Source organism: Sorex araneus, chromosome 1 (genome assembly GCF_027595985.1).
Source record: "Sorex araneus isolate mSorAra2 chromosome 1, mSorAra2.pri, whole genome shotgun sequence".
Taxonomy (NCBI): domain Eukaryota; kingdom Metazoa; phylum Chordata; class Mammalia; order Eulipotyphla; family Soricidae; genus Sorex; species Sorex araneus.
This window is the reverse complement of record NC_073302.1, coordinates 357,485,749-357,510,522: the sequence shown is the minus strand read 5'-3', so window position 1 is coordinate 357,510,522 and position 24,774 is coordinate 357,485,749. Positions and strand designations below refer to the sequence as shown.

At 42.0% G+C, this 24,774-nt stretch overlaps 1 protein-coding gene across 6 annotated transcripts in view; it reads left to right on the top strand.

Annotated features, from left to right (window-relative positions):
• The window catches only part of GLI3 (GLI family zinc finger 3), a 292,704-nt gene that overhangs the window by 250,889 nt on the left and 17,041 nt on the right, over window positions 1–24,774 (top strand). The window lies entirely within an intron of this gene.

Here is a 24,774-nt window from a genome sequence, read left to right as displayed (position 1 = left end):
TTGTTGCCTTTCCCACTTGAAGATTTTATGCAGGCACCTGTTTACTTTTGTGCTAGTTGGGAGCAGCACACAAATATTTCTGTTTTTTCTCCAGTTGATTTTTCAATTCAGTATTTTAAACCTCTGTTTTGATTCTGAATCTCTAACTGTTTTTCCCTTTTTTCTCAAGGAGAGAAAAATGTTGAGTGACAAAATGGGTTGTCAAGAATGTTCTTGACAATTGTCTGTGAATAAGCAGTGTGATTAATGGATCTGGTGATGGTGCAACTTCCCATTTCAGCCTTTTAATGTTTTAAAGTTTACTTTTTTCCATTAATTTATTTTATATTGTTTGTTTTGTTATTTCTATATAACAGATATCTAGTGTATTCCTAGATAGAAATATACTCGTTGAGTTAAAAATAAAAAAGAAATTTTAAAAGGTATAGGTTGAGAAATCTCTCTCTTTTCTTAGCAGCTAATTTTGAGCTCCCTCCACATTTATAGCTGTTTTTGATCTCTGGAAGCCCTTCATGGGTATATAAGCAAACACAAATACGCTCCCTCTGTGTAAGATATTACAGATAGAAACAATGGCATGCATCTGGCTCAGCCCAGATCCTGTTTAATCCCTGTTTCCATGGCTAGTTGGCAGGCAGGCCTGCACCTCTGTGTGGCTGAGGTGGAATGTTCTTTCCGCTTTATGTCTAGGTAGAGATTGCTTAGTTCCTTCCTCTTTAATACAGCTTATTCTGAAGCACTCCACCATCAGGCGCACCCTTCAGCTTCATTACCACTTACCTGGGATGTCAACATGTGCCTGTTCAAGCCTTTTGTGGCATTTTGGCATTGTTACCAATTTGGTGTTTGAGTATGTTACCAATGACTGTTTTTTCTGAAAAGTTTGGTGCTGTCAATTTTGTGTTTGAGTACACCAGTATAGTAGGATATAGGCACCCCACAACCATCAGCCACAGATAGGAGTAGGTGGGAATGACCCTTCTTTAAAAGAGTTTGAGAACCATTGACATATGCTTGGAGATGAAGTGTCTGAAAGTGAAGATGAGAGTTGCTAATGTGAGCAGAGAAAGCACTGGACAGCTCAGCGTAGACTTGGCTAACGAAGGCATTTGATGGCTCACTCTTCAAAGCCCTGTTCTTCCTGGAACACATGTCTCACTTGCTTCTCTGTTCCTCTGCTTGCTAACTTCCACTCTGGAGAAGCCTATGTCCTCTCTTGAACACATTCCCCCTCTTTCTCTCTTCTCACATTTTTCTAAATAAGTTTTGTCCAATTAAAGCTACCTTTTGGGACTGGAGCGATAGCACAGCAGGTAGGGCATTTGCTTTGCATGCGGCCAACCCGGGTTTGCTTCCCAGCATCCCATATGGTATTGTGAGCACCACCAGGAGTAATTCCTGAGTGCAGAGCCAGGAGTAACCACAGTGCATTACCAGGTGTGACCCAAAAAGAAAAGAAAACTACCTTGCTTCGTTCACTTTTGTATTCTTATGAAATTGTTTTCTGTGAGAGAAAGACATTGGAACTGAAATGCTTGTGCTGAGGTTGGAACCTGATCTAGGTCAGGCATTTCCCCAAGTGCTGGTAGCCAAGGGGGCTAAGAAGTGAGGACACATTCTGCTTGTGTCTACAGCCCTTGCTCCCCACAGACACCAGGTATAGTGGTGGAACTGTCATCTGGTTTAGTTTCTGGAAAAAAATATGGAGGCTCATCACAAACCTAATAATAAGGTCCGTATGACCCAGTGGGCTGGAGTGATAGCACAGCGGTTGGGCATTCGCCTTTCATGTGGCCGACCCGAGTTCGATTCCTCCGCCCCTCTCGGAGAGCTCGGCAAGCTACTGAGAGTATTGAATGGCAGAGCCTGGCAAGCTACCCATACGTATTAGATATGCCAAAAAACAGTAACAATAAGTCTTTCAATGAGAGACATTACTGGTGTCCGCTCGAACAAATCTGTGAGCAATGGGATGACAGTGGCAGTGACAGTATGACCCAATAAATTTATTTCATGACATCTACTTCAGAAGCACTGTATGACTGTCTGCATGTGTATATTTAAAGATAGAGCATGGATCTGTGGATTTACACATAGAGTGGTTTGGGAGATCATACTCTGCAGTGCTCAGTGCCTGGCTTTGTACTCAGGGATCATTCCTGGCTGGATCTGGGGAACATATGCTGCTCTTGGAAACCTGAACTGCAGTTTTCTACCTAACAAGACAAGCATCTTACCTCCCTGTACTCACTGTGGCCCTTGAGCACAGATATATTGATTTAAAAAGATGCATTGGCACTTCTATTTTCATATAGCCAAGATGTGAAAACAGCCAAAGGGTCAACAACAGCTGAACACTGAACAAAGGAATTGTCTGATAGATAGGCATGAGGGAATACTACTCAGCTGTGAGGAAAGGTGGAACTGTGCAGTTTCACTGAAACTCAGACAGAAGATATATTGATGAAATGAGCCAAAGGGAGAAGGAAAATGCCAAGTGATCTCACTTATATGTAAAGAATCGGAAGGAAGGAAGGGACGGAGGGACATGGGAGGGAGGAGCCTAGTTCCATAGTCATTGTAGCTCCAGTGACTTGGAACCAATAAATGCAATAAAATGAATTCAAAGCTTATTCTGCCTTTCACTTGGTCTATTATTTTGTATGTTTGTTTTATGTTTGAGATGTGAGTTCTGGTTCAGAAGACATGTCTATCACAGGGCAATACGTGATTCATCACTTACGTTTTAGTTAGGGACATGTAGCTCCTAATTCAACCCTGGCATGCTGAAACACTGCATTCATGGTATGCACCTTCTCTTCAGTAATAGAAGCTACTCACTAATCATTTTATTTACATACTAAATCGATTTCAAACTTTCTAAGTAACTTGTTATTAAATGTAGCAAACTTTGGCTACACTAGGGACAAGGCTTAAAAATTATGTGCCCTTCATATGTCATAAAGGCTGAAAAACTATATGGGAGAGAAGACAGACACAAATGAGCATTGAAGTAAATTGGAGTAAAAAAAGAGTGCTTTTAGGCAGAAAAGAAAGAAACAAAATAATTAAAGATGCTAGTTCAAATTTACCTCAAAGCTTTTCTTAAAAAAATATTGAGTTGACACTGGTGGTGGGATTGGTACTGGAACATTTTATGCCTGAAACTCAAAAATTTTTTAAGTGAGTTGATCCTCGATATCCAAAATTGATGGATGATTTGATAAGTAAACCTGAAGTTAAAAAAGTATCCATAGCTTGAGCATTAGGTTTGGTCTGTCTGTGTAATTTTAGGGAGCCTATATTATGTTAGTATTATTCAGAGTCTCTGCTAATAACATTAAATACTCTACTGAAATCGTGTGGTACATTGATTTATTTTGCTGCTAAAAGTATTGAATTTTATACTTCCTAGACAGATAAGAAATGTTAAAAGTAAGATATAAGAAGAGAAAATTTCATAACCAAGGGCTGTGGAATAGGCCCATGAATACTTCATGAGTTTTATGTAGCCTAAATCTTGCTATAGCTAGCAGTTGTCTACAAATCTTGGGCATCTTTGGAATTATTTTTCCAGGGTTTCGAATCTTTCTGTTAAGAAGCAGTAAAAGAACTACTTTTTTAAAATGTCTGAAGAAAATACTGTTCTCTGTCACATGCTTGGAATTTAAGCCTGCAGTCAGAATACCTCAGAAGAGGTGCCATATATTGATTACTTCAGCTCTCTCTGTTTACTTATAAAATAAATGAAGTCAGCTTTTGGCTTCTCTAAATCCCTAATGACCACTTCCATCATTTGTTTCCTTTTTCCAAACATTTCCCTAGATGGTAGAGCCAGCTGAATGACAGCACAATTCCTGAATTTCTGTTCCTTGCTTCTTGCCCATCTCCCCTCCCCAAACTGGAGTCTCAGTGGAGCAGGAATAGTGGAGCTGTCCCAACTCGAAGAGCATGTCATTCCCTCCAAGAAATAATCTGAGAGTTAGGCTGAGATAATCTTTTTCATGCATCTAGGTGGATGAACAGCCTCACTGCAGCTGCAGTGAAATATGAGGAAACAGAGATTATTGGATCATATTATGGATTCGTGTTACTCACTCGAGCACCATTTCCTGAGCACCTGCTGTGTGGAAGTCATGGTGAAGGCCTGTGGGGCACTGAGATGAAGGCGATAGAGTCTGTCTGTTCCCAAGCAGTCTGGAAGGAAGCAGCCAGACGCGTGCGGGATCAGACCATCCCGAGTACAGCGTGGAAGGCATCAGAGGAATCTCAATTGGGGGCAGAGTGAGGGCATGCTTAGTACCCCCTGGGATACCAGCTCTTCTCCTTTTTTCCTCTTTCTTTTTGAATTTCTACCATTGTATGCTTTCTTCTCTCTTGCTCATCTAATCAGATATATGCCAAGAGTGGTAGCGACTCTGATGCATTGTGATCTGGAATGGCTGTTGCCTGTGCCAGAATCGTTCACAGCATTCACTTTATAAAACATGGGCAGTGCCCACTCCTTGGTCACAGACAGGCCTGCAAGGCACCGTCAGCCTGGAAACTTGGCAGTCCCGCCATCTGCATAGTATTCCAGGGGTATTGTGTGACTCTTCCCATAGGGGAGTAGACTGAGTTTTGCAAGACATCACGTCTCATTCTTACCCTTGCCAAGCAGATGCAAGGCTGTACTTCTTTCCTGGGAGTTGGCATCTGGGCTTTGGATTCTAGTGTATGAAGACATCGGGGGAGGAAATGGTGCCACTTCCTGCCTTCTTAGCCACTGGACCTGAGGCTCAGTATGAGGGCCTGAACATGTGGTGTGGTGGCCCTGTGATGCTGGCGGTGGGGGCTGCAGTGCTGGAGTGGACTCGGGGTCAGACATGGCACTCGGGATCTTTCTGGCTCTTTAAAAAGTATTTGACTGGGGCTGGAGTGATAGCACAGCGGGTAGGGCGTTTGCCTTGCACGCGGCCGACCCGGGTTCGATTCCCAGCATCCCATATGGTCCCCTGAGCACCGCCAGGGGTAATTCCTGAGTGCAGAGCCAGGAGTGACCCTTGTGCATCGCCAGGTGTGACCCAAAAAGCAAAAAAAAAAAAAAAAAAAAAAAAAAAGTATTTGACTAACTGCATAAAAAGGATTGTTAACGCCCACACCACTTACAGCAAGGTTAGGGAGAGTCTCCCAGAGCTTGGCAGCAGGAACAAATGAAAACCCCAGCCCCTCCGACCATCATTTTATGACCCCGTGGACTTGAACAGGAAATCAAGAAGGACTTGTAAAATGCTGCATCCGCGAAGCTCAGCGTTTTGCTTTGCCGCACTTAACACAGACAGATGCATTGACTCAAATCGGAACAAGATGTGATCTTATGGAGAAAGAATCCTTCGAATATCATGTTACTTTCCCCTGAAAAGTCCCCTAAGCATGTATAAAATCCAGAAGACGGAGAGTTGAATATTGGAGAAAGCCTTTAAGGCTGCATTTACTTTCCTTGTATCATATTATATATACATATTCCAATTATGTCAGCGATTAAAAGCCTTCTCATGCTGCATTATGAACTGTTTCTGTGTTTGGGATTAGATAGCTTTCCCTCCCACCTCTCAGCTCCCCTATGGATTCCTTTTTTGTCCTAAGGGCAAATCCTTTCTCTTGTGTCAGCATTGTAATAAGGTAGGTTTTCCTCTCCCTGGGATATTGTGTCTGTTTCACTGTGTTTAAATTGATGCAGAAAGCTCTTCAGAGAAAAATATAGTATTTTCTTTGTCTATGAGCCAGCAGTTGACTAACCCATGGAGAATACTCTGTGTAGAGCATTTTTAAAGGTACAGATTGGTTATGTTGGAGCCCTTCATGCTTCGTGAAAGCCACAGAGAAAGCGCATTGGCCATGGGCCATGAGGACACCCTGTCCCTTGGGAAGTGGGGGTAGGAATCATTTTTCTCACTAATAGTTTTCAAATGAGAAAAATTAGTCCACTTTAATAATAATGGTTCAAGGCAGAAATAGTGGACTTACAGTTTATATGAATGTATATACATGTAACTTAAAGGTCTTTAGCTAACAAAAGTGAATTTCCTACAAATTTTAGTTCTCTTTCTGTCAACTGTGTGAAGTGTTAGCATCTGCCTCATGGGACTCAAACCACAATCCTTGATACCCCAAATAGCAAATTCACCATTCAAAATATGGCAGAATTTCTCTCAGATTTGATTATCTCTCTAGACTGCCAGTTAGACTTGGTTAACCTTTGTCATGCTGTACATTGGTTTGGAAGCACCCTTGAGTTCAAGATCCTTGAGTATATTTAAGTCTAACCCTTTTATTAGGCTCTTCCTGTAGAAATGCCAGTTATTCTTCCTTCATTTTTCTTTCTGTCCCTTCTTCCTCTTCCTTCTTTCCTTCCTTCTTCCTTTGGAGTATAGGTCATGCTGTCTTGTTTAGAACTTTCTGTAGTTATTAAGGAGCCCTTAAAGCCCAGGAACAAGAGCCCAGAGATTGGAGTGCATGCCTCATATATGGGAGACCTGGGTCTGACCCCTGTGACACACAGTCCCCTCAGAATTGCAAGGAGTCACCCCTAAGTACCAACCTGTGTGACACTAAAAAATTCTGAAAATTACTCCTTTAGGTGAACCTCTTTGTCTCTCTGTTTCTGAAAATGAACAAACTCAGTCTTAATCTTGAATGTTTTCCTTTATCTTCTTAGTTCCATGAATGTGTAAGTGAAAAGTCTAACCCTGGATTCTGTCCTTATCTATGTCACAGATACACAGCACACTGGGACACTAATTTGGACCCAGAGTGGCAGGAAAATGTTCCTATAGGAGATGAAGGATGAGGAGAATGATGTGGACACTGTGGCCAGGCATAGGACTTCACCTGACCAAAGATACACCAGTTCCCTGGAAAAAGAGAGGATAAGAGAAGGCAAGAATTACTTGAATGTTTTAGTTAGGGACATCTTCCTGGACAATGGGTCGACTTAAATCAATGAGAAGGACCTAGGTGAAGACAGCTTGGAAATGGGGTGCTAACCTTGACACTTTCTTAAAATATTCTCTTGATTTTTATGATGTGGTTGAGTTACCTGAAACATTAAGTGAACATTTGCAGGTAATTTAGATTATTGGTTTTCAACCGTTTTACACCTATTGACTTGAGGGTAAAAGTAACTGTTTTAGACCATATGAAAATCTAATGGTGCACTTTTGCTTTAAATATTCAGGTGACAATATTTGGGCCAAACATTGGGTTTCAATTAATTTCCATCTTGTTATTTTTTTGGAAAGTACATTCACTATTTTTTCCATATACATTGTTAAATTTCATAAACTTTTAACTAGCTTCTATACTATTTTGATTACATTGTATAAATGCTTAGTTCAGATGCAATGTGAAGACAATTATGAAAACCACCTATATTTTGGATGCACATGTTTGAAGGTCAAATGAAACTTTATAAGTTTCATGAATACTCAGTATATATTGGCCACATTTTCCTGAAAAATGTCCTTGGAAAAGCATATTTTATAGGACCAAGCCCCAAATTAAAAACACATTTTTAGTGATAAATTAGCACTTCTTGAGAAATGAAGTATTTTCTTTGGTGAAGAGGTAAAAGGCCAAGCAAAAAACTAAACAAAACAAACAGAAATGATTCAAATTTGAGGAAAGTTGCCTTTCCCAGGAATGTCTCCACCCGTGTGCTTAGTGCTAGGTGGGCTGATGGCCCGGTGTTTGGGGAGAACCACACATCACTTCACACACTCACACACATACACACATTCACATTAACTCACACATACATACATACACAAACTCACATATACATTCACACACAAACACACACATCCACACATACACTTACACAGAGATACATACACACATACACTCACACAAAACTCATACATACATACAATCACATTCACTTACACATGCACTCACACACAAACTCACACACAATCATATTCATACATACACTCACACAAACACACACTCACATATGAACACACACATACACACAAACTCATACACTTACTTCTATTTGAATCCAACCTTAGCACTGTATCTAATATACAGTGTCTTCCTTATTTATTTATTTCTTCAATTTGAACTCTATTTGAGAAATCTTACTTCCTTATTTCTGTTTCTTCAAACACTTTAGTCACGGTAGGGGGCAAAATTTCCATTACATTAATGAGATTTCCACAAGCAGATTAAAAAAAGGAAATATGCCCTTCAGTCATCTGTTACTTAACAGCATTGCATTAGGAAGAAATCTCTATATAAACTATCGACAAAAACAATAGCCAAGAGGCAAAATTCCAGTCAGAAAAGAGTAGCTTAATCATGAGAGTAACTTTGTCTTTTTTTCCTTTATCTGAAAATTTATTGAATTACTTCAAGAAAAACCTAAAGTAAAACATAAATGATTTTCTTTCTAGTCAGTGGAAAATAACATTGAAAATTGGGATTACCACTCAAAAACCAGTGTCTTAACCCTAAAGTTAAGGCAACATTGTCATGGCAGGCAAAACTAAATGATGAATTTCTTTCTGTTCATAATGAATAAGAACCAACTAAGATAATTGAATCATGTCATTGATGGCTCAAAACCTCAGTCTACCACTGTTATACTAAAGGACACTCCTTGGCAGCCCCTCAAGGAGTATTCTGATGCAGGGACTGACCAAATTTTAGAGTAGAAGAACCACAGGAAATTGCTTTTATTTCCTTTTGCTTTTGGTTCTCAAAAGTATGAACTTGCAAGCAAAGTTTGGTAGTGTGAAATCTGTGACCACTTCAGCTTTGTGTGTAGTATATCCAGCCACATATTCCTCCATCAAATGTTTATTGAGCATCTACTATAAGGTGGGCACTGTTTCAGCTGCCTTAGATACCTTACTGAGACCCCAGCCCCAGGGAAAATCACATTCTAGTGGCATGTGGGGGATAACAATAAATCATGAACAGTCTCTGTATGTAAATTATTATATTTTTAGGTGATAAGATCACAAGGAGAATGGAGAAGTATAGCTTGGTAACAAGTTCAGAGATGAGGAAGTTGCTTGATTAGGGTTGTGAGTAGGATCAGGAGCAAGTTGGGATATCAGTATTGTTAAGGTGATATTTGAAGAGAGACTTGAAGGAGGTGAGTTACTCTTGCCTGGTGGAGCCCCCACTAGATGTTTCCAGATCTTTCAGCTTGTCTGTCCTCTGGTGCTGTGATAGCCCCATCCAGCATGGTGATTATAAAGGGGCAATCTTCTTTACTTAAGCTGTCAATGGCTAATGTGTCCCCCAAATGCACTGGAGCGGAGTAGTTCTCACTGGCAGAGGTTAAGCCTCTGCTGGTGTTCTTGCCCTAAGTCTCTTCAAATATACCTCATATAACTGATGTATCACATCTTCTACAACTTCTTAAATTTTTTTTAAATTTTATTGAATATCCATGACCATTACAAAGCTATTCATGATTGAGTTTCAGTCACATAATGATCCAACACCCATCTTTCCTCCAGTGTACCAATGTTCCCCATCACCCTTCCACCACCCCCAACCCCCCAAGTCTGCCTCTGTGGTAGGCACCCCTGCTCCCTCCCTCCCTCTCTCTCTCTCTCACACACTCTCCTTTTGTGCATTATGGTTTGTAATACAGGCACTAGGAAGTCATAGTGTTTGGTTCGGTATTTTTATACTTCAGTATTTTATCTGGAAGGTAAGGCTGGTATAGCTTTTTTAACTGGGTGGAAACTTTGGGGTGTGGACATGACTGCCAAGGCTTCTCGAAGTAGAGGGGTGTGGGCAGAGGTACCCCACCCCTGCCCTAAGAAAGCCAAAACCCTCATACCTAAATTTTCAGCAGAGTATATCTCAGTAAAGTCCATTGGTGGAGTCCAGCAGGGGGCATTGGTGGTGATTTTGGATTGTGGAAGCAAGTGGAATTTGGGGGCTATTCTTGGGCAGGCACCAATCTGACTTGTCCCCCTCTGATTTACCCCAGTCTATTCAGCCATGCATGAATCCAATATTAACTGCTGCTTTTGATCTCTTTTGAGATTTATTTATGGGTCTCTGAAGCAAGGCCAATAAATGAGCTTATATAGCTGAGCCGGAGGTGGTTTGTGAATGTGGCTCCTACACACCTAACTATTGGCTGTTTATTCTCTTGGGCAACTTGGTCCTGAGTTGTTGGGGTCTGGCCAGAGGCACAGCGGCAACTTTGGCATCTTAGGAAGACTGAAGGCACCATTAGGGTACTGATGCACTCGTCCCACAGGTTCAGTTTTACCTGCTGGAGGCACCAAACCCTGCGCGTCTCCTACCATTTGCCATTCTCCTGAACACTGATGTCCATCATTTCCAGTTTTTCTTCATCCTGTGTACAATATATGTAAGTCAGGCACTTTCAAACTAGGCTTTGTTGGATCCTTAAAATTGTATGTATCAGGACACCAAGGACATGGCAGGGAATCGGGTAAGGAAGGAGCCTGTCCTCTTTCAGCTCCATCCTTTTTAATATTCTTCTTCTCCCCTGATTTTATTTTATTTTAATAAAGCAATTTACAGTAATTTACCACATTTAATACTCAACACCAGTCGTACCACTATAACACCTTCCCACCACCTTTAGTTACTCCCACACCACCCAAACCTGTCATGTAGAGTATAAAAACTCACATGGCCACTTTTGCGGTCGTGCACTCCAGGGATCCTGAGGTTTTAGGTAGGGTGATAAAACTTGTGGCGCTCTTGTGAGATTTATTTGTGAGTCTCTGGATCATGGCCATTAGTGAGTTTAAATAGCAGTGGGGGTGGTTCATGGGTGTGGCTTCCGGGCTCAGAAAAAAACAGGGATATGGGTGGAAGTCACCCATTCCTGAATTCACAAGAGCCTGGAGGTTTCTGTCACAAAAGCAGCATACCTGTCATTTTCAGCCAATTCATTCTCATTCATGAGGGACTCAACCTGAGCTTGTGGAGATTGGCTGTGAGCATGTTGACAGTTGGGTTCTACAGGTTTGCAGCTGCTGGGGCTCTGTTGGGGCAGGCGAAAGGACTTGCTCACCCCCCTCTGAGTGTCCTGGATGAAGTTCAGCCTGACGTGACATCTGGGGTCATTACTGCAGCTTGTGACTCACTTGTGAGATTTATTTGTGAGTCCTAATATTCTTTTTTTTTAATTTTTTATTGAATTACCATGTGGAAAGTTACAAAGCTTTCAGGCTTAAGTCTCAATTACACAATGCTCAAACACCCATCCCTCCACCAGTGCACATATTCCACCACCAAGATTTTTCCTCATTCTTGGGGATATCCTGAAGACATTTCTAATATGTCATTTCCTAGGCAGAAATAAAGTAACTCTCAAATTTGTTCTACTTTTAATGCTGCTCACTGATTCTTGCAAGCTAGAAATGTTGGTGATTCTTTTTGTTTGTTTTTTTTGGGGGGGCCAAATCTGGTTATGCTCATGGCTTACTTCTGGCTCTGGGATCACTCCTGATAGGGCTCAGGGGACCATATGGGATACCGAGGATTGAATTGGGCTTAGCTGTGCACAAGGCATGTGCCATGCCTGCGGTACCATCTCCATTGGTGACTCTTCTTTTAATTTACCATCCACAGATTATCCCAAAATATGTTATAAATCTAACACCTCATCCTATTCTGTGGTAACCCCTTAATTCAAGGTCTCAGCTCTCTTCTGGATGATTATAGCAGCTCCCAAGATGAGCTGGCTGCCTGGTTCCTCTTTGATACTATGCTAGAGTTGCTTCTTATAAACACAGAACTGATTTCTATCCTGTCTGGGGTCTGTATGCCAATGGTAATTTAGTACTGTCCCTGGGTTTCCCCCAAACTCACACTCACTCTACTGAATCATTTCCTCTCCCCTTATCCCTCAACCAAGCACCACATAGGTAAATGTACAAACATATGCTGTTCCTTGACCCCAGTCCTCCACAGCTCTAGTTTCTCCTAGGATGCACTTCTTTCCATGACACATTCCTGGCTTATTCTCTGCTCAGCTCACTTGCCTACTTCTAAGGTTTTCCTTAACTTTGCTTATAATTTACTACCATTTATTTCTCTCTAACTCCTCTTTTTTTCCTGTTTATCATGTCTTCTCAGGCACAGTGCCGTGTCTTACTCATTATTTGGTTTGTCCACAGAAAGAAAGAAATAAATCCCTGGGCTATCCAGTTTGGCTAAAGTTCCTTCTATAAACTGGGCATTCCACTGTCCTGAAATTTGAGAAAACAATTTAGAGGGGATAGAGGGTCAGTTCATGAGGTGAGGTGCTTGCTTTAGAGAAGGCACACCAATTTATAAGCATATCCCTAGTAAACAGTAAATCTTATTTTTTATAAATTTCTATGTACCTGCAATAAGTGACTAAGAATGAGAATCACACCACGTAACATGTACATTAGTTAAGAGTCATCAGAAAATGGCAAAATTCATTACTTTACATGTAGGAAAGCCTGTTAAAGATGTCTCAGGACTTCCTTAGTTGTTTCCCCTTGTTTTGGAAAGACTAACCCCGCCTGGAAAAGTTCTGGGCAATGTGTCTGCTAGCTTTCTGGGATTTGGAAATGTGAGAGAAGGAGGAATTTTTCTGGGTTACCAGGTTTGTTTGTTTGTTTGCTTATTTGGAAGCCACACCTGGCAGTGCTCAGGGCTTACTCCTGGCTCTGTGCTCCTGGCCCTTCCTGTTGGGGCTGAGGAGACCATGCCTGGTGTCAGGGATTAAACCTGGGTTAGATCTGGGCAAGGCTGTGCTCTCCCCACTGTGCTCTCTTTTTGACTCTGATTACCAACATTTACATTTCAATAGTTTTCATAACAGGAAAGCTGAGCTTTAAACAGTATTCCTTCCTGCATTCCTCCAGCTGATGTTGGGTAAGATCCAAGACATTCTTTCTCAGTCTTGCCTCTGCAGTGTTCAGGACAGTAACTGTCATGTCATAAATAAGCACAGACTTAACAGTGAATGAGTGAGTCAGCTCAGTGGGGACTTCTGGGCAGATTTCCAGAAGGGTAATTTTGCCTCTATGCCAGGCCGCTTCTTTCTCCCAGTACTTCTTGCGGTTTTTCTGTTTGTCTCATCAGCAGTCTCTACTCCCTGCCTGGCATACATGTCTTCACGTAATCTCTCTTTGACCAGTATGCTCTCTTAGCAATGTGATGGACAGGAGGCTTTCTAGAATAGGAAAGAACAGGGAGGTAGTTTGAATTGAGGTAGCAGAAAATATCTTTTCTATCCTACACCTTCAAAGGATTCAAGCACTTTCAGCAACATGGACGGATCTAGAGGATTCCATGACAAATGAACTCAGTCAGAATGATCTCTCATAAGTGGGACTTTTAAAGACAGTGAGGGAGCAATAGAGAGCCCAAGGCAGCAGAATGGAAGAACTGACTCACACAGTCAAGACAGGCTGGGGGTTTGGGAGGAGGGATATTGGGTTTCTTGGGGGAGGAAGGGGTACGCTGTGATGTGTGGAGTGTTGAAATTATGTGCATGGGAAACCATTAATAGCAGTGTAAACCAAGAATCTCAATAAAACATTAATTTAAAAGATTAGCAAACAATGAGAAAAAAAACCCTTTGGGGCCAGAGAAATAGTACAGCAGGTAGTATGCTGACCTTGCACAGGGAGAACCAAGTTCTGCTTCTGGCATCAAATGGTCCCCAGAGTCCCCAGGAGTGATCCTCAGTGCAGAGCCAGGAGGAAGCCCTGAGCACTGTCAGGTGTGACACAGAGACTCCCCAAATTAAAAAGAACAACTTCTGCCTTTAATCTATTCAAATGGATCATTTTAAGTTTAATATATTTTATTATATGGAATTATAGTTAATATACTTTATATTATAATAGAATATAATAATATTACTTTATTTCATATGCTATTATGCTAACAAATAATTTGATCATTAAAATTATGTCAAAACTTAGAAAATAGTGTGCAGCCTCAAGGACTAATTGTTGAAACAACAGAATCAGATTCCAGTAATGTGGAGGGACCATGGCTCCTTTTATACAACGGAGAACAGTCCTCTAACATTCTGAGTTAGATTTCAGCTTTAATTCATCTTTATTTTACTCTTACATTTTAAATTTTGAATAATTGCACTATATGTTTATGCTCTTCACATAGAGAAATGTATGTATGTTTAGGCCTCTTAATTATTATGATCATAACAATTATCAAGCAATTTATGTTCCTGGATAATGGAATTCATATGTCCCCCAAAGAAAAAAACATTTGAGTATGCTTTTGTATAAGAAGATTTTTTTAAAAGATGAATCTTCCTTTTTTTTCTTCCTGAGCTAGGAGTGTGTGTTAAAAACATTAAATATTCCATAAATAAGTGTCCAATTATAGTTGTACTTCTTGTACTATACAACTTGCCTTTCGAAGTTTTATAACAAAAGAAATGGTCATTTTGACAAGAAGTTGAAGGGTGCAGTCGCTGCAGGGAAACTGCCGAGTAAGCCTCCTGGATTTTCGTGAGTTTTCATGGCAGATCTCCAAGCCCACGAGCTGGGAGGATCTTAATGCTCTCGGACACAGCTCTGCTTCTGACATCCACTCTGCTGATCAGTATGATTGCTGTGGATAGAGATGCTTCCAGAGACACTGGGCCTGCAGAATAGCCCACACATGGGACTGCCTGAGTGAGGTGATCCTGAAAAGGGATGATTTTTCTGTGTCCATTGCCTGAAATCTCTGCCCTTGGCTATTTCCTGAGACTGGGAGTCAAATGGGGACCAGGAAAGTGGAGCTTACATCTTTGGAGCTACAGTTGGGGCCTGACAGTATTTATCATGTTTGGTAAATTTGTTCAGTGCAATGAGATGAACTAGACAATACCTTTTTGGAGATAGGTTTTCCAAATAGATGAAAAATCATGAACTATTTCATTCCATGCTTAAAGATTTACAATTATTTTTTTCTTGTTTATATTTAGTTTCTTCTTATTTTTTAAAATTATATGCTACTAAGTTCTTACTTGCTGAACTTTTTGTATCTTTTTGGTAATTAATCCCTGATTTTCTTAGAAGAGCTTATGTTTTTATTTTATTTTATTTTTATTTATGATGGAAACAAAAGTTGGTATTTTTTAAAAAATAAGAAAAACCCTAAGTGTGCCCAGTAACTTAGAAACAGTGTAAATACAGTCCTACAGTGCTTGGAGGGTGTGATCAAACCCCTTACATCTCTGTTTAAAATCTCAGCGAGATTTAATTACACCCTTTTAGGAAAGAAACTCTAAGAAAGTCTTTCACAAAAGCCACTTTATTAAACTGTAAGGGAAGCCTCTGAGAAGATTTATGTTTTTATAAAATGACTTAGACTTTGGAGAACCAAACTAAGAGAAAACACACTTTTACAGTTCCTGAAAGGAATTAAAGGCCCTTAACTCAAGAATGAGATTTTTGCCCCCTAAGGAATGTAAATAATGTTTATGCACACAACAAATATTTATATTTTGTTTTAAAAAATTCTTCTCAAAAGTTAAATCTTCCTTATGCATTAGGTCACCTTGCTTAGGATGCCCTTTCTTTCCAGCTAGTTATGGCCCACGTGTGCTTCTCCTGTGTGCCTTTGTGTCCAGCGCCCCCAGCTCCTGGGCAGGTGTCAAGGTGCATGTGCCAGTGTCGCAGTTTTATACACTTTTTTATGTCATTAAAAAATATTTTAGGTGCCTTGAGTTGCAATCCTGCAAACGGTAGGGCTTCATACACAAAGTGCTCCAGCACGACACCCTCACCAGCATGCCCATGCCCCCTCCCACTGTCCCAGTCGCCCCACCTCCTCCCCTTGCCCCCTCCTGCCGAGTTTCCTACTAAGCTGGATCTCAGAGTCTGTTGCCTTTGTGCATTTGTTATTCCCCTACTTTGCTTCCTTATGTCCCACATATGAGATAGGCCACTGTCTGTCCCTCTCATAACTAACTTCTCTCAGCATGATACCTTCCAACTCTACCATGCAGCAGCAAATTTCATGACTTCATCTTTTCTTATAACCAAGTAGTATTCCATTGTGTATATGCATCATAATGTCTCTATCTGGCCGTGTGTTCTTGGATACTTGAGATGTTTCCACTATTTTGGCTATTGTAAAAGGTGCTGCAATGAACACAGGAGTACAAAGGTCCTTTCTGAATAGCTTTGGACCCTTGGGATACACACCCAGAAATGGAATTTCTGGGTCAAATGGAAGCTGAATTCTTGCTTTTTGAGGTGTCCATGTTGTTTTCCTAAGAGGCAGGATCAGTTGATGTTCATAGCATCAGTGAGTGAGGTTCTCCTTTCCCCATATCAACACCAGCGCTGGTTCTTCTTGCTCTTTGGGATTTGCGCTAGTTTTGTGAGTATGAGGGGATATCTCTTATTCCATTTTGTTTTGGTTCGCATTTCCCTGATGATGAGAGACAGAATATTCCACACATCTCCTGATCTCCTATATGTATTCTTTGAGGCTGTCTCTGTTCATCTCTTTCCCCACTTTTTGATTAATTTGGGTTTTTTTTCTCATAAATCTTAGATACTTTTGTTTCTAAATGAGAAGGGTGATGAAGGCTGCACTGCATGGGAACACGTGTCCAGCTTGTGGTGGCATGAGAGTGCTATTTTGAGTTAATTTCTGGTTTCTAAACCCAACATTGGTAATCCTTTCATCCGAGCATTTACCTTCTCAGAGAGCTTGCTGCCATCATTGCTGCAGTGCCTGGCACACTGTGTGTGTGGAAAGCTTCTCTGACTGCCCTTCTCTGGGTTGTTCTTCTGTTCATGATGAGAGGCCGACTGTGGGGGTGGCATCATCAAAGCAGTGGACAAGAAGGCAACTGGGGCTGGCCCAGTGGCCAGGTTTGCCCAGAGGCCCAGAAGGCCAGGTGGATATTATCCTATTATCCCCCATTCCTGCCATCCCAGTCTTAACAGTGGTGGAAAAACAGTCTCAGAACTCTTTATCTCGAGTGGCCATTTAAGTTTCAAATTAAGAGATGGGTTAATGATAGCAATGCATTATAAATTCCTCAAAAGGAGAGAAAAATGTTTTGTGCACCATTTGTTGTGTGTGTGTTTATCAGTTTAAGTAATTAGTTTTTAAAATCAGTACTTTTTAATGGAAATAGCTTGACCAAAAATCTGTCACAGAATTTTAGACCCATTAAAAGCAGGCTGTTTTCACAGCGCCCCAGAGGGGGGCGGGTGAGAGCCCTCCCCACTCCAAGGGACCCAGCCTCTGTAACCAACCTCTACTACCCAACTGCCACCACACTCCAGACCACTTTTCCACACACTCAGGCTGAACCTCACTCATGAGCAAAGTCCCACGGAACCCAGATAATGCAGAACTTTGTGATCTTGGACTCTGGGCTCAATGGGACCCGGGAACAGAGATCCTCTGCCTGCTTCCCCCAGTCTCCAGCGACCCAGGGGTCACACCCATAAGCCACCTCCTACTGGTGCCAGATAATATACCTATTAGCCACCCTCCATAACTCACAGCTGCTCCTTTCGGAATGGAGCATAAAATGAGGCCCCCATAACCATGCCACCGGAGTCTGCGCCAGGCTGTTTTCACTTGGGCACCCCAGAGGGACCCAGCCTCGGCAGCCAACCTCCACTACCCAACCGCCACTACTCTTCAGGCTGCTTTCCAAACGTTCGGGCCAAGCCTCACACATGAGTGAACACATTCCTGGACCTGTGGCCACACGAGACATTATCATAGAGGGAAATAAATTTATATGCCTCTAAGAGAGCCCAACAAGCTACCAACATTATCCTGCCTACATGGCAGAGCCTGGCAAGCTCCCCGTGGCATATTCAATATGCCAAAAACAGTAACAATAGCAGGTCTCATTCCCCTGACCCTGAAAGAAGCCTCTAATCCTTGGGAAAGATGAGTAAGGAGAGGCTGCTAAAATCTCAGGACTGAGAGGAATGAAGATGTTACTGGCGCCCCCTCGAGTAGATCAATGAACAATGGGATGACAGTGATACAGTGATACAGTGATAAAAAAATTTAATTAAAAATTTGACCTTTATTAACCATAAAAGAAAATAATTTTGCTGACATTGTACCTGTCATCACAATTTACATAACTACCTTATTCTTCACAACTGTAGCACTGTACCACAGTTGTCCATCAATTTGCTCGAGCAGATACCAGTAACATCTCCATTGTGAGACTTCTTGTTACTGTTTTGGGCATATCAAATACACCACAGGTAGCTTGCCAGGCTTTGCTGTGCAGGCAGGATACTCTCAGTAGCTCGCCAGGCTCTCCAAGAAGGATAGAGGAATTGAACCCGGATTGGCCGCATGCAAGGCAAATGCCCTACCCGCTGTGCTATTGCTATCGCTCCAGTTCTTCTTCACAACTAATAGATAGTTTTCAATCTCATATAATTTTGAATATTCACAAATAAGATATGGTGAGATACTTTATGTATAGGAGAATATTATTTATATTCAGAGTCTTTTGATGTCTACCTATATAATTTTATATTTAATCAGAAAACTGAAGGATGCATGATTATTAAGATATTATTAGCCATCATGAATTGAAAAACTTTGTCAAGTTCTGGTAAAGATATCTCCACCACCCCCCATCCCAGCAAGCTTTTACAACTTTACAAATGCTCTATTATGAAGTTTGATGATGCCACCAAAATTATTTAAATTATTTTATTTATCTAAAATTAAAGTGCTTATTGACATTCACAATTTGTTTTAGCCTGATTGTCTGAGATTTCTGCTTTTTCCTGCTTTTGCCTATTCAAATCTTTAGGAATCCAATCTAATAGAATCCTGTCCTGACAGATTTAAAATTTTTACAACAGAATATTTTCCTTAAAAATTGCATGTATCAAATAATACACAAACTAAGAAGGAATATGCATGCTTCCAGAGAGTTTCCAGAGATTCGTGTAGATTTTTTTCTTCTACATAAAACATTTTAGTCTCTTTCTCAGATCTGTTTATGTAAATTACATTTTAATTGATTCTAAATTATTTCCAATATTCAGATATGTCTCTAAACAGAGAGAGATAATGATGGCTTTCTAACATGAGATCCTTTCAATGAAAACTGAACTTTCTGAAAATTATTTTGGTGTTTATATCTCATCATTTGCCAAAGTAGATTTTTATAATATAATCTTTAGCAAGTATTTAGAAGCTTTAAATTATTGAGCATTGTTAAATGTGTTTACTTGGGTGTTATTTGTGAGTTAATTTGGTTGCAATGTGAAGAGATTTGCAAGGGAGTGATCATTTCTAAGTTGGTGTTCGAGGAAGGAAATATCCATTGCTGTTCTTTCCTTTATTCATATTTTACTGTTTGTTGTGAGTGCCACTCCTGGCAGTGATGGCAATGGAACCCACAGCCTCACAGATGCTCTAAACTTGAACCTCCTTCCTTGACTCTCCTTTCTTTTACAAATGGAATCTCAGCAGCAAACAATGTTGTTTCCATGCATCAGGATATGAGGGATGATGTAGTAAGGGTGTGAACCAGAAATTCAAGTGAAGGCCTGGCAGACAGCTCCTGGTTCTGGAACCCAGACTCCTGCCACTCTGCCTGCCACTCCATAAGCCATTATGTTGCCTTGGGTCTTCATAGATGAAATTTACTACTTCCCAAGTCCTTTTTATTTATACTAGATGGTCATGTTGTATGTATGTGCATGTGACTGTGTATGGGTATTTGTGTATACACACGGGAATTTGTGATTGTAGAGAAGGCTTGTTTACCTGAGTTCTATTCTGTTCCAGACGTTTGCCTTTCTGTGTACCCTATGCTCTGAAAAGCCTGACAGCATTTTCTGTAGAAACTTTTTAGGTTGATTTTTAAAAAGTTAACTTACATTGTTTGAGAAAAAATAAATACTTACAGAAATACTGGCGGTAATGTTTATGCACAGGAACCATAGGAAATAGGCTGCACATGACGTGTCACATCTTGTGCCCTTAGTGTTTCTAGGTGTGCTCAGAGTAATATTTTCATCACAACAGTGGAAGGAATGCACTTTCTTGATGTTAAGAAATTAGCTAGTTCAGGAGTGGAAGGCTTGAAATGGCATGGTGCTTGTCAATTGATGAATATGTTACTCCAGTAGAGTTTGAGTAAAAGTTTCCCACACATCTTTGAGTCATTCTGTGGTCTCACTTGGAGGTCACTGGGGATGGGGATGCTTTCCCCTCTAAAGAACTGTACTTTCTTTATTCTTTTCAGTTTTGGGGGTCACACCCGGTGATGCACAGGGGTTTCTCCTGGCTCATGTACTCAGGAATTTCTCCTGGCGGTGCTCAGGGGACCATATGGGATGCTGGGAATCGAACCCAGGTCGGCTGCGTGCAAGGCAAATGCTCTACCCGCTGTGCTATCGCTCCAGCCCCAGAACTGTACTTTCTAGAGGGTTAGTTGGGATTATGCCTGAGGGGGCAGGAGCTGGAAAAGAGAGTACAGTGTGCTTCCAAGATTCATGCACTGCCTGAACAGTGGCCTTTTGTGGAGAACGGTGAGCTCTGGGGATAGATGGACCGTGTTCATGCATACACTCCATCTGACGGCTTAGGAATTCCACTGATGAAACACTGCTTGCTCTAGACTAGAAGTGAAATAATGAAGCAAGTGGAAAAGGCCCTGATTAGCTCAGTGGAGTTAATTGTGGGCTTCCATTTTCCTGCCAGTGAAAGAAAGTGTCACTTTCCCTGTTTTCCTGAAGTCTTTATTCTTGTGTCGCAGAAGCAGGGTTCCCCTGCTGGAGAGAAAGGAGAAGGTGCCACGTGCTTCCTCGAGGCTCTGTCACCAGGTGTGATTCTTCCCACCTTTCTCTGTGCTCCCAGAGCACTAGCATCATGGGATGAAAGACATGCAGATTCTTTATTTGGGTTCATTTTGCTGCAAACACGATCACATTGACAAAATACTAGTTTTGTTATGGGCTTCTGATAGGTTTTAACTGTTTCACATGAAGCAGTTACCTGATGCAAGTGCCTAGGGTCTCTGTTGGAAACCTCAAGGAATGGTCTCCTGGGGAAGCTTATTGGTAGAACTGGGCTTTCTGTGAGAGTTGCTGGCTCTGGCCTTACTATCCTGTCCCTTCAGACAGGGACAGTTCAGAGGCATTGCAGAAAGAGGTGGTCTAGAGCATGCTAATTTACATCATCTATCTCTTTCTGTTGCTTAGGCCTCTGGCAAATTGCATGTCTTTGTGTTGGATTAGTTTGGAATTTAATCATGCATTATTTTCCGTCCAATTAAATTATTTATATATTTGATTAACGTTTTCACTGCTAGGAAGTCAGGTTTTCAGTGGCCACAAATAAACACATGCCCGCGGTACTGCAGCCAGTCTTTCATGGCTCAGTGTGTAGAATGACAAGAGCCTCTGTGCATGGACTCTCCTGAGGATGGAGGGTGTGGACTGCGAAGAGAAATATGCTTTACCCAAGTCCAAGGAAATGACAGGTTGGGGAGTCCGATGGCCTTATTCCTCCCCGTGATTTTAGCCCAGATGCTGATTCTTGTTCCTTCATTTTGTTCCTTTTTTTTTTTTTCTGGTGCTTAAACCTACCTCCTAATTTTACTTCTCAGAACTTAAGGGCTTGACAGATTAGTTAAAGTCATGGGCTCTGCTAGGCCAGAAAGAAAATATTGAAATCTTGTCTGTCAAGGATGAGCAAACCCAGGACCCACAAATCTTCCCAATGCTTGTTTTTGAAGCTTTATTTGAGGCTCCATGATTTACAGTTCTGTTAATGATAGGATCTGTGCATACAGTCATCCTCCACACAGGCATCTCTCCCCTCTGTACATAGGTGTCTGTTCCCCTCCACACAGGTGTCTGCTCCCCTCCACACAGGCATATGCTCCCCTCCACACAGGCATATGCTCCCCTCCACACAGGCATATGCTCCCCTCCACACAGGTGTCTGCTCCCCTCCACACACTCAGTGTCTGCTCCCCTCCACACACTCAGTGTCTGCTCCCCTCCACACAGGTGTCTGCCCTCACCCACATGGTCATCTGCTCCCCTCCAGATAGGTTTCTACTTCCCTCTGCCATTGTCTCAGCTTCCCCCTCCCCCACCCCCTACCTGCCAAGCTAAGTTTTGTGGATCACTTCTCATGTACCTTTGCTGCTGGCCATTTGCCTTACTATGTTTATCATCCCACATTTGAGAGATTATTATGTTTCTGTTCCAGTCCTTCTGACTAACTTCTTTTTCAGATCCATCCATGTAGGGACAAATTATAACTAACTGGTATTCCATTGTCTTCCATTTACCCAGGTTCTTTACCCAGTCATCTGTGCTTCAACACTTGGATTGTTTCCAAATCTTTGCTATTGTGACTATAGCTGCCACGAGCATAGGGACACACTATTTTTTCAAAATAGTGTTTTGGGGTGCTGAGAACTGACAATCTTGCATTGTGCGGGAACTCAATTTCCAGTTTCTTTAGAAATATGCGTAGTATTTTTCATGAGGTTGAACCAGTTGACATTCCCATCAGTACTGAGTGGGTATTACTTTTCCCTGTATCCCCACCAGCACTGGTTCTTTTGTTCTTGAGTGTGCAAACCTCACCGGTGTGAGGTGATATCTCACTATTTTGATTTGCATATCTTTGCTGATAAGTGGGGCAGAGCCTTCCCTCCGTTCTTCCTTTGCCTTTTGTGCATATTAATCCAAAGTCCTAATATTTATTTCTAAGTAGAAAACGTATAAGTTCTGAATTTAATTTGGAGGAGGGATGCAGCTCAGAATACTGGCGCATAAGGTTTGTGCTAGGCCAGCAGCCCAGCCCACACAAACCCTGCACACTGAAAGGTGTGATCCTTAGTCCCTGGCATGGAAACGCTTGCCTCCACACCCAGGACTGGTATCTCTGAAGTTTTACTCAGGCCTCTCCCCAGACAAAACTCCAAATTTAGCCCAAGAGCAAATTTAGTGGAGTGGTTTTGTGTGATCGTTGAGGAGAAATTCTAGAATCCTAGTGGAGTGCCCATGGGTTTAGGTAGAGATTACACGCAGCCCTGTGCAAAGCCTGTCTCCTCCCGGCTCCCGTGCACTAGCACGACCGGCGGAAGATGCTCTCTTTCCAGAGTGAGGGACTCCCACAGGACCCCGTGTGTCTGCATGCAGCTATGGCCGTTCTTGTCCTGTGGCCTCTTCTCTCCCTCCCTATGCGTTGGGTGTCACCTTGGTTCTCTTCTGGGGCCGACTCCCGAGTGCCCTGGGGATTGTCTCTAGTGTGGCTTTCTTGGCTGCTGCTCTCATGAGGATTGGATGTCGCCCTTGGAGCTGCTCTCTGGGCTGCAGTGTCAGACCCCTCCCACACTGCAGTGGCACCAGGAGTCACAATGGCTCTGCCAGTGGGACAGAACCTGGGGCCAGGGCAGTGAGGCGAAATGGCCCATCCCTTCAGCTGTCCTCTGCACACGTGCCGTGCATGCACGGCGGCTTCATGACTTCCTCCGAAAGCATTTAGCTCCCAGTGGTGTCCATGTGGCAGGCTGTCCTGGCCCCCAGAAACAGCTCACTTGGGAGTCTGAGTATCGGCCAGGCAGAGTGCAGAAGCTCAAGCAGGGCCCCTGGCTCAGTTCCTGACACTGCTTTCTCCCGAGCATCTTCCCCAAGCTCTGTTGAGTGTGACCCACAAACAGAAAGAGACAAATGGGCAAACCTCTCTCCCTGCTACCTGGCCAGGGACAAGACGGGAGTGTCCTCCCCCTGTGCATACTACTCAGTGGTGTGTTCTGAAGACTGAGAAAGTACTGCAAAAGCCTCATTTATATTAAAGCATATACAAAATGCACCGTGGCCACAAAACCAAATTTCCTCCAAAATCTATTATGTGACCCTTAGGTCAAATACTCAATTTACTTTAACTTAAAACTTGGTCGAAATCAAGACGTCTGGCTTCCTCTGGTGCTGTGAGAGATTTTTCTAGGTTTCCTACTGGAGGGCAGTGAATCCAGATAACTATGTCAGAAGCATTCTTTGAATCCACAGGAAATAAAAGGAAAATTCATATACATTTCAAAACCAAATTAACAGGCTTAAAGAGATGGAAAGCACCTTAGAAATGAGCTACTCTATTCCTTGATATTTTGTCCAAGAGATGAGACGCAGACATTCACGTGTGGTCGCTTAGTCCTCGTCTTCAAACTCCCTTCCTCTATGATGCTCATCAAGTAGAAATCCTACCAGTCAGAACTAACTGTTGATGGGAAACGTGCTTTGGGGCTTTATGCTCCTGATGATATGCGTATGTGAGTGTGTGAATGCATGTGTCTGTGTATGTGATGTCTGTGAAAGAGTGTGAGTATATGACTATATGTGCATGAGTGTGAGTATGTGTGCATGAGTTTATGAGTGTCTGAGTGTGTGTATGAGTGTGTGGTTAAATGAGTAAATGAGTGTGTGTGAGTATATGGGTTTGTGAATGTGAGTGTGTGTGAGTATGTGTATATGTGTGTTCATTCTCTTTTTGCGCCTAAGCCAGGTCAGAGTGTGTAAGACCTGGAAAAGTTTGGCAAAGTAGACTTGACTCCCCCTTGTTAGATGAAGAATAGCAATGGCCCAGAGAGGACGTTGGGCATGCTGTTTTGCTCTCTAGTTGCCCTTTCCTACACTTTTTATGGGATACCCGGCTTCCTCGAAATAGTTAGAAAGCACACATACACAAAGCAAAAATCACTCAAGAAAAATACTAACTAGAACACAGTGATCTGTAATATAATAA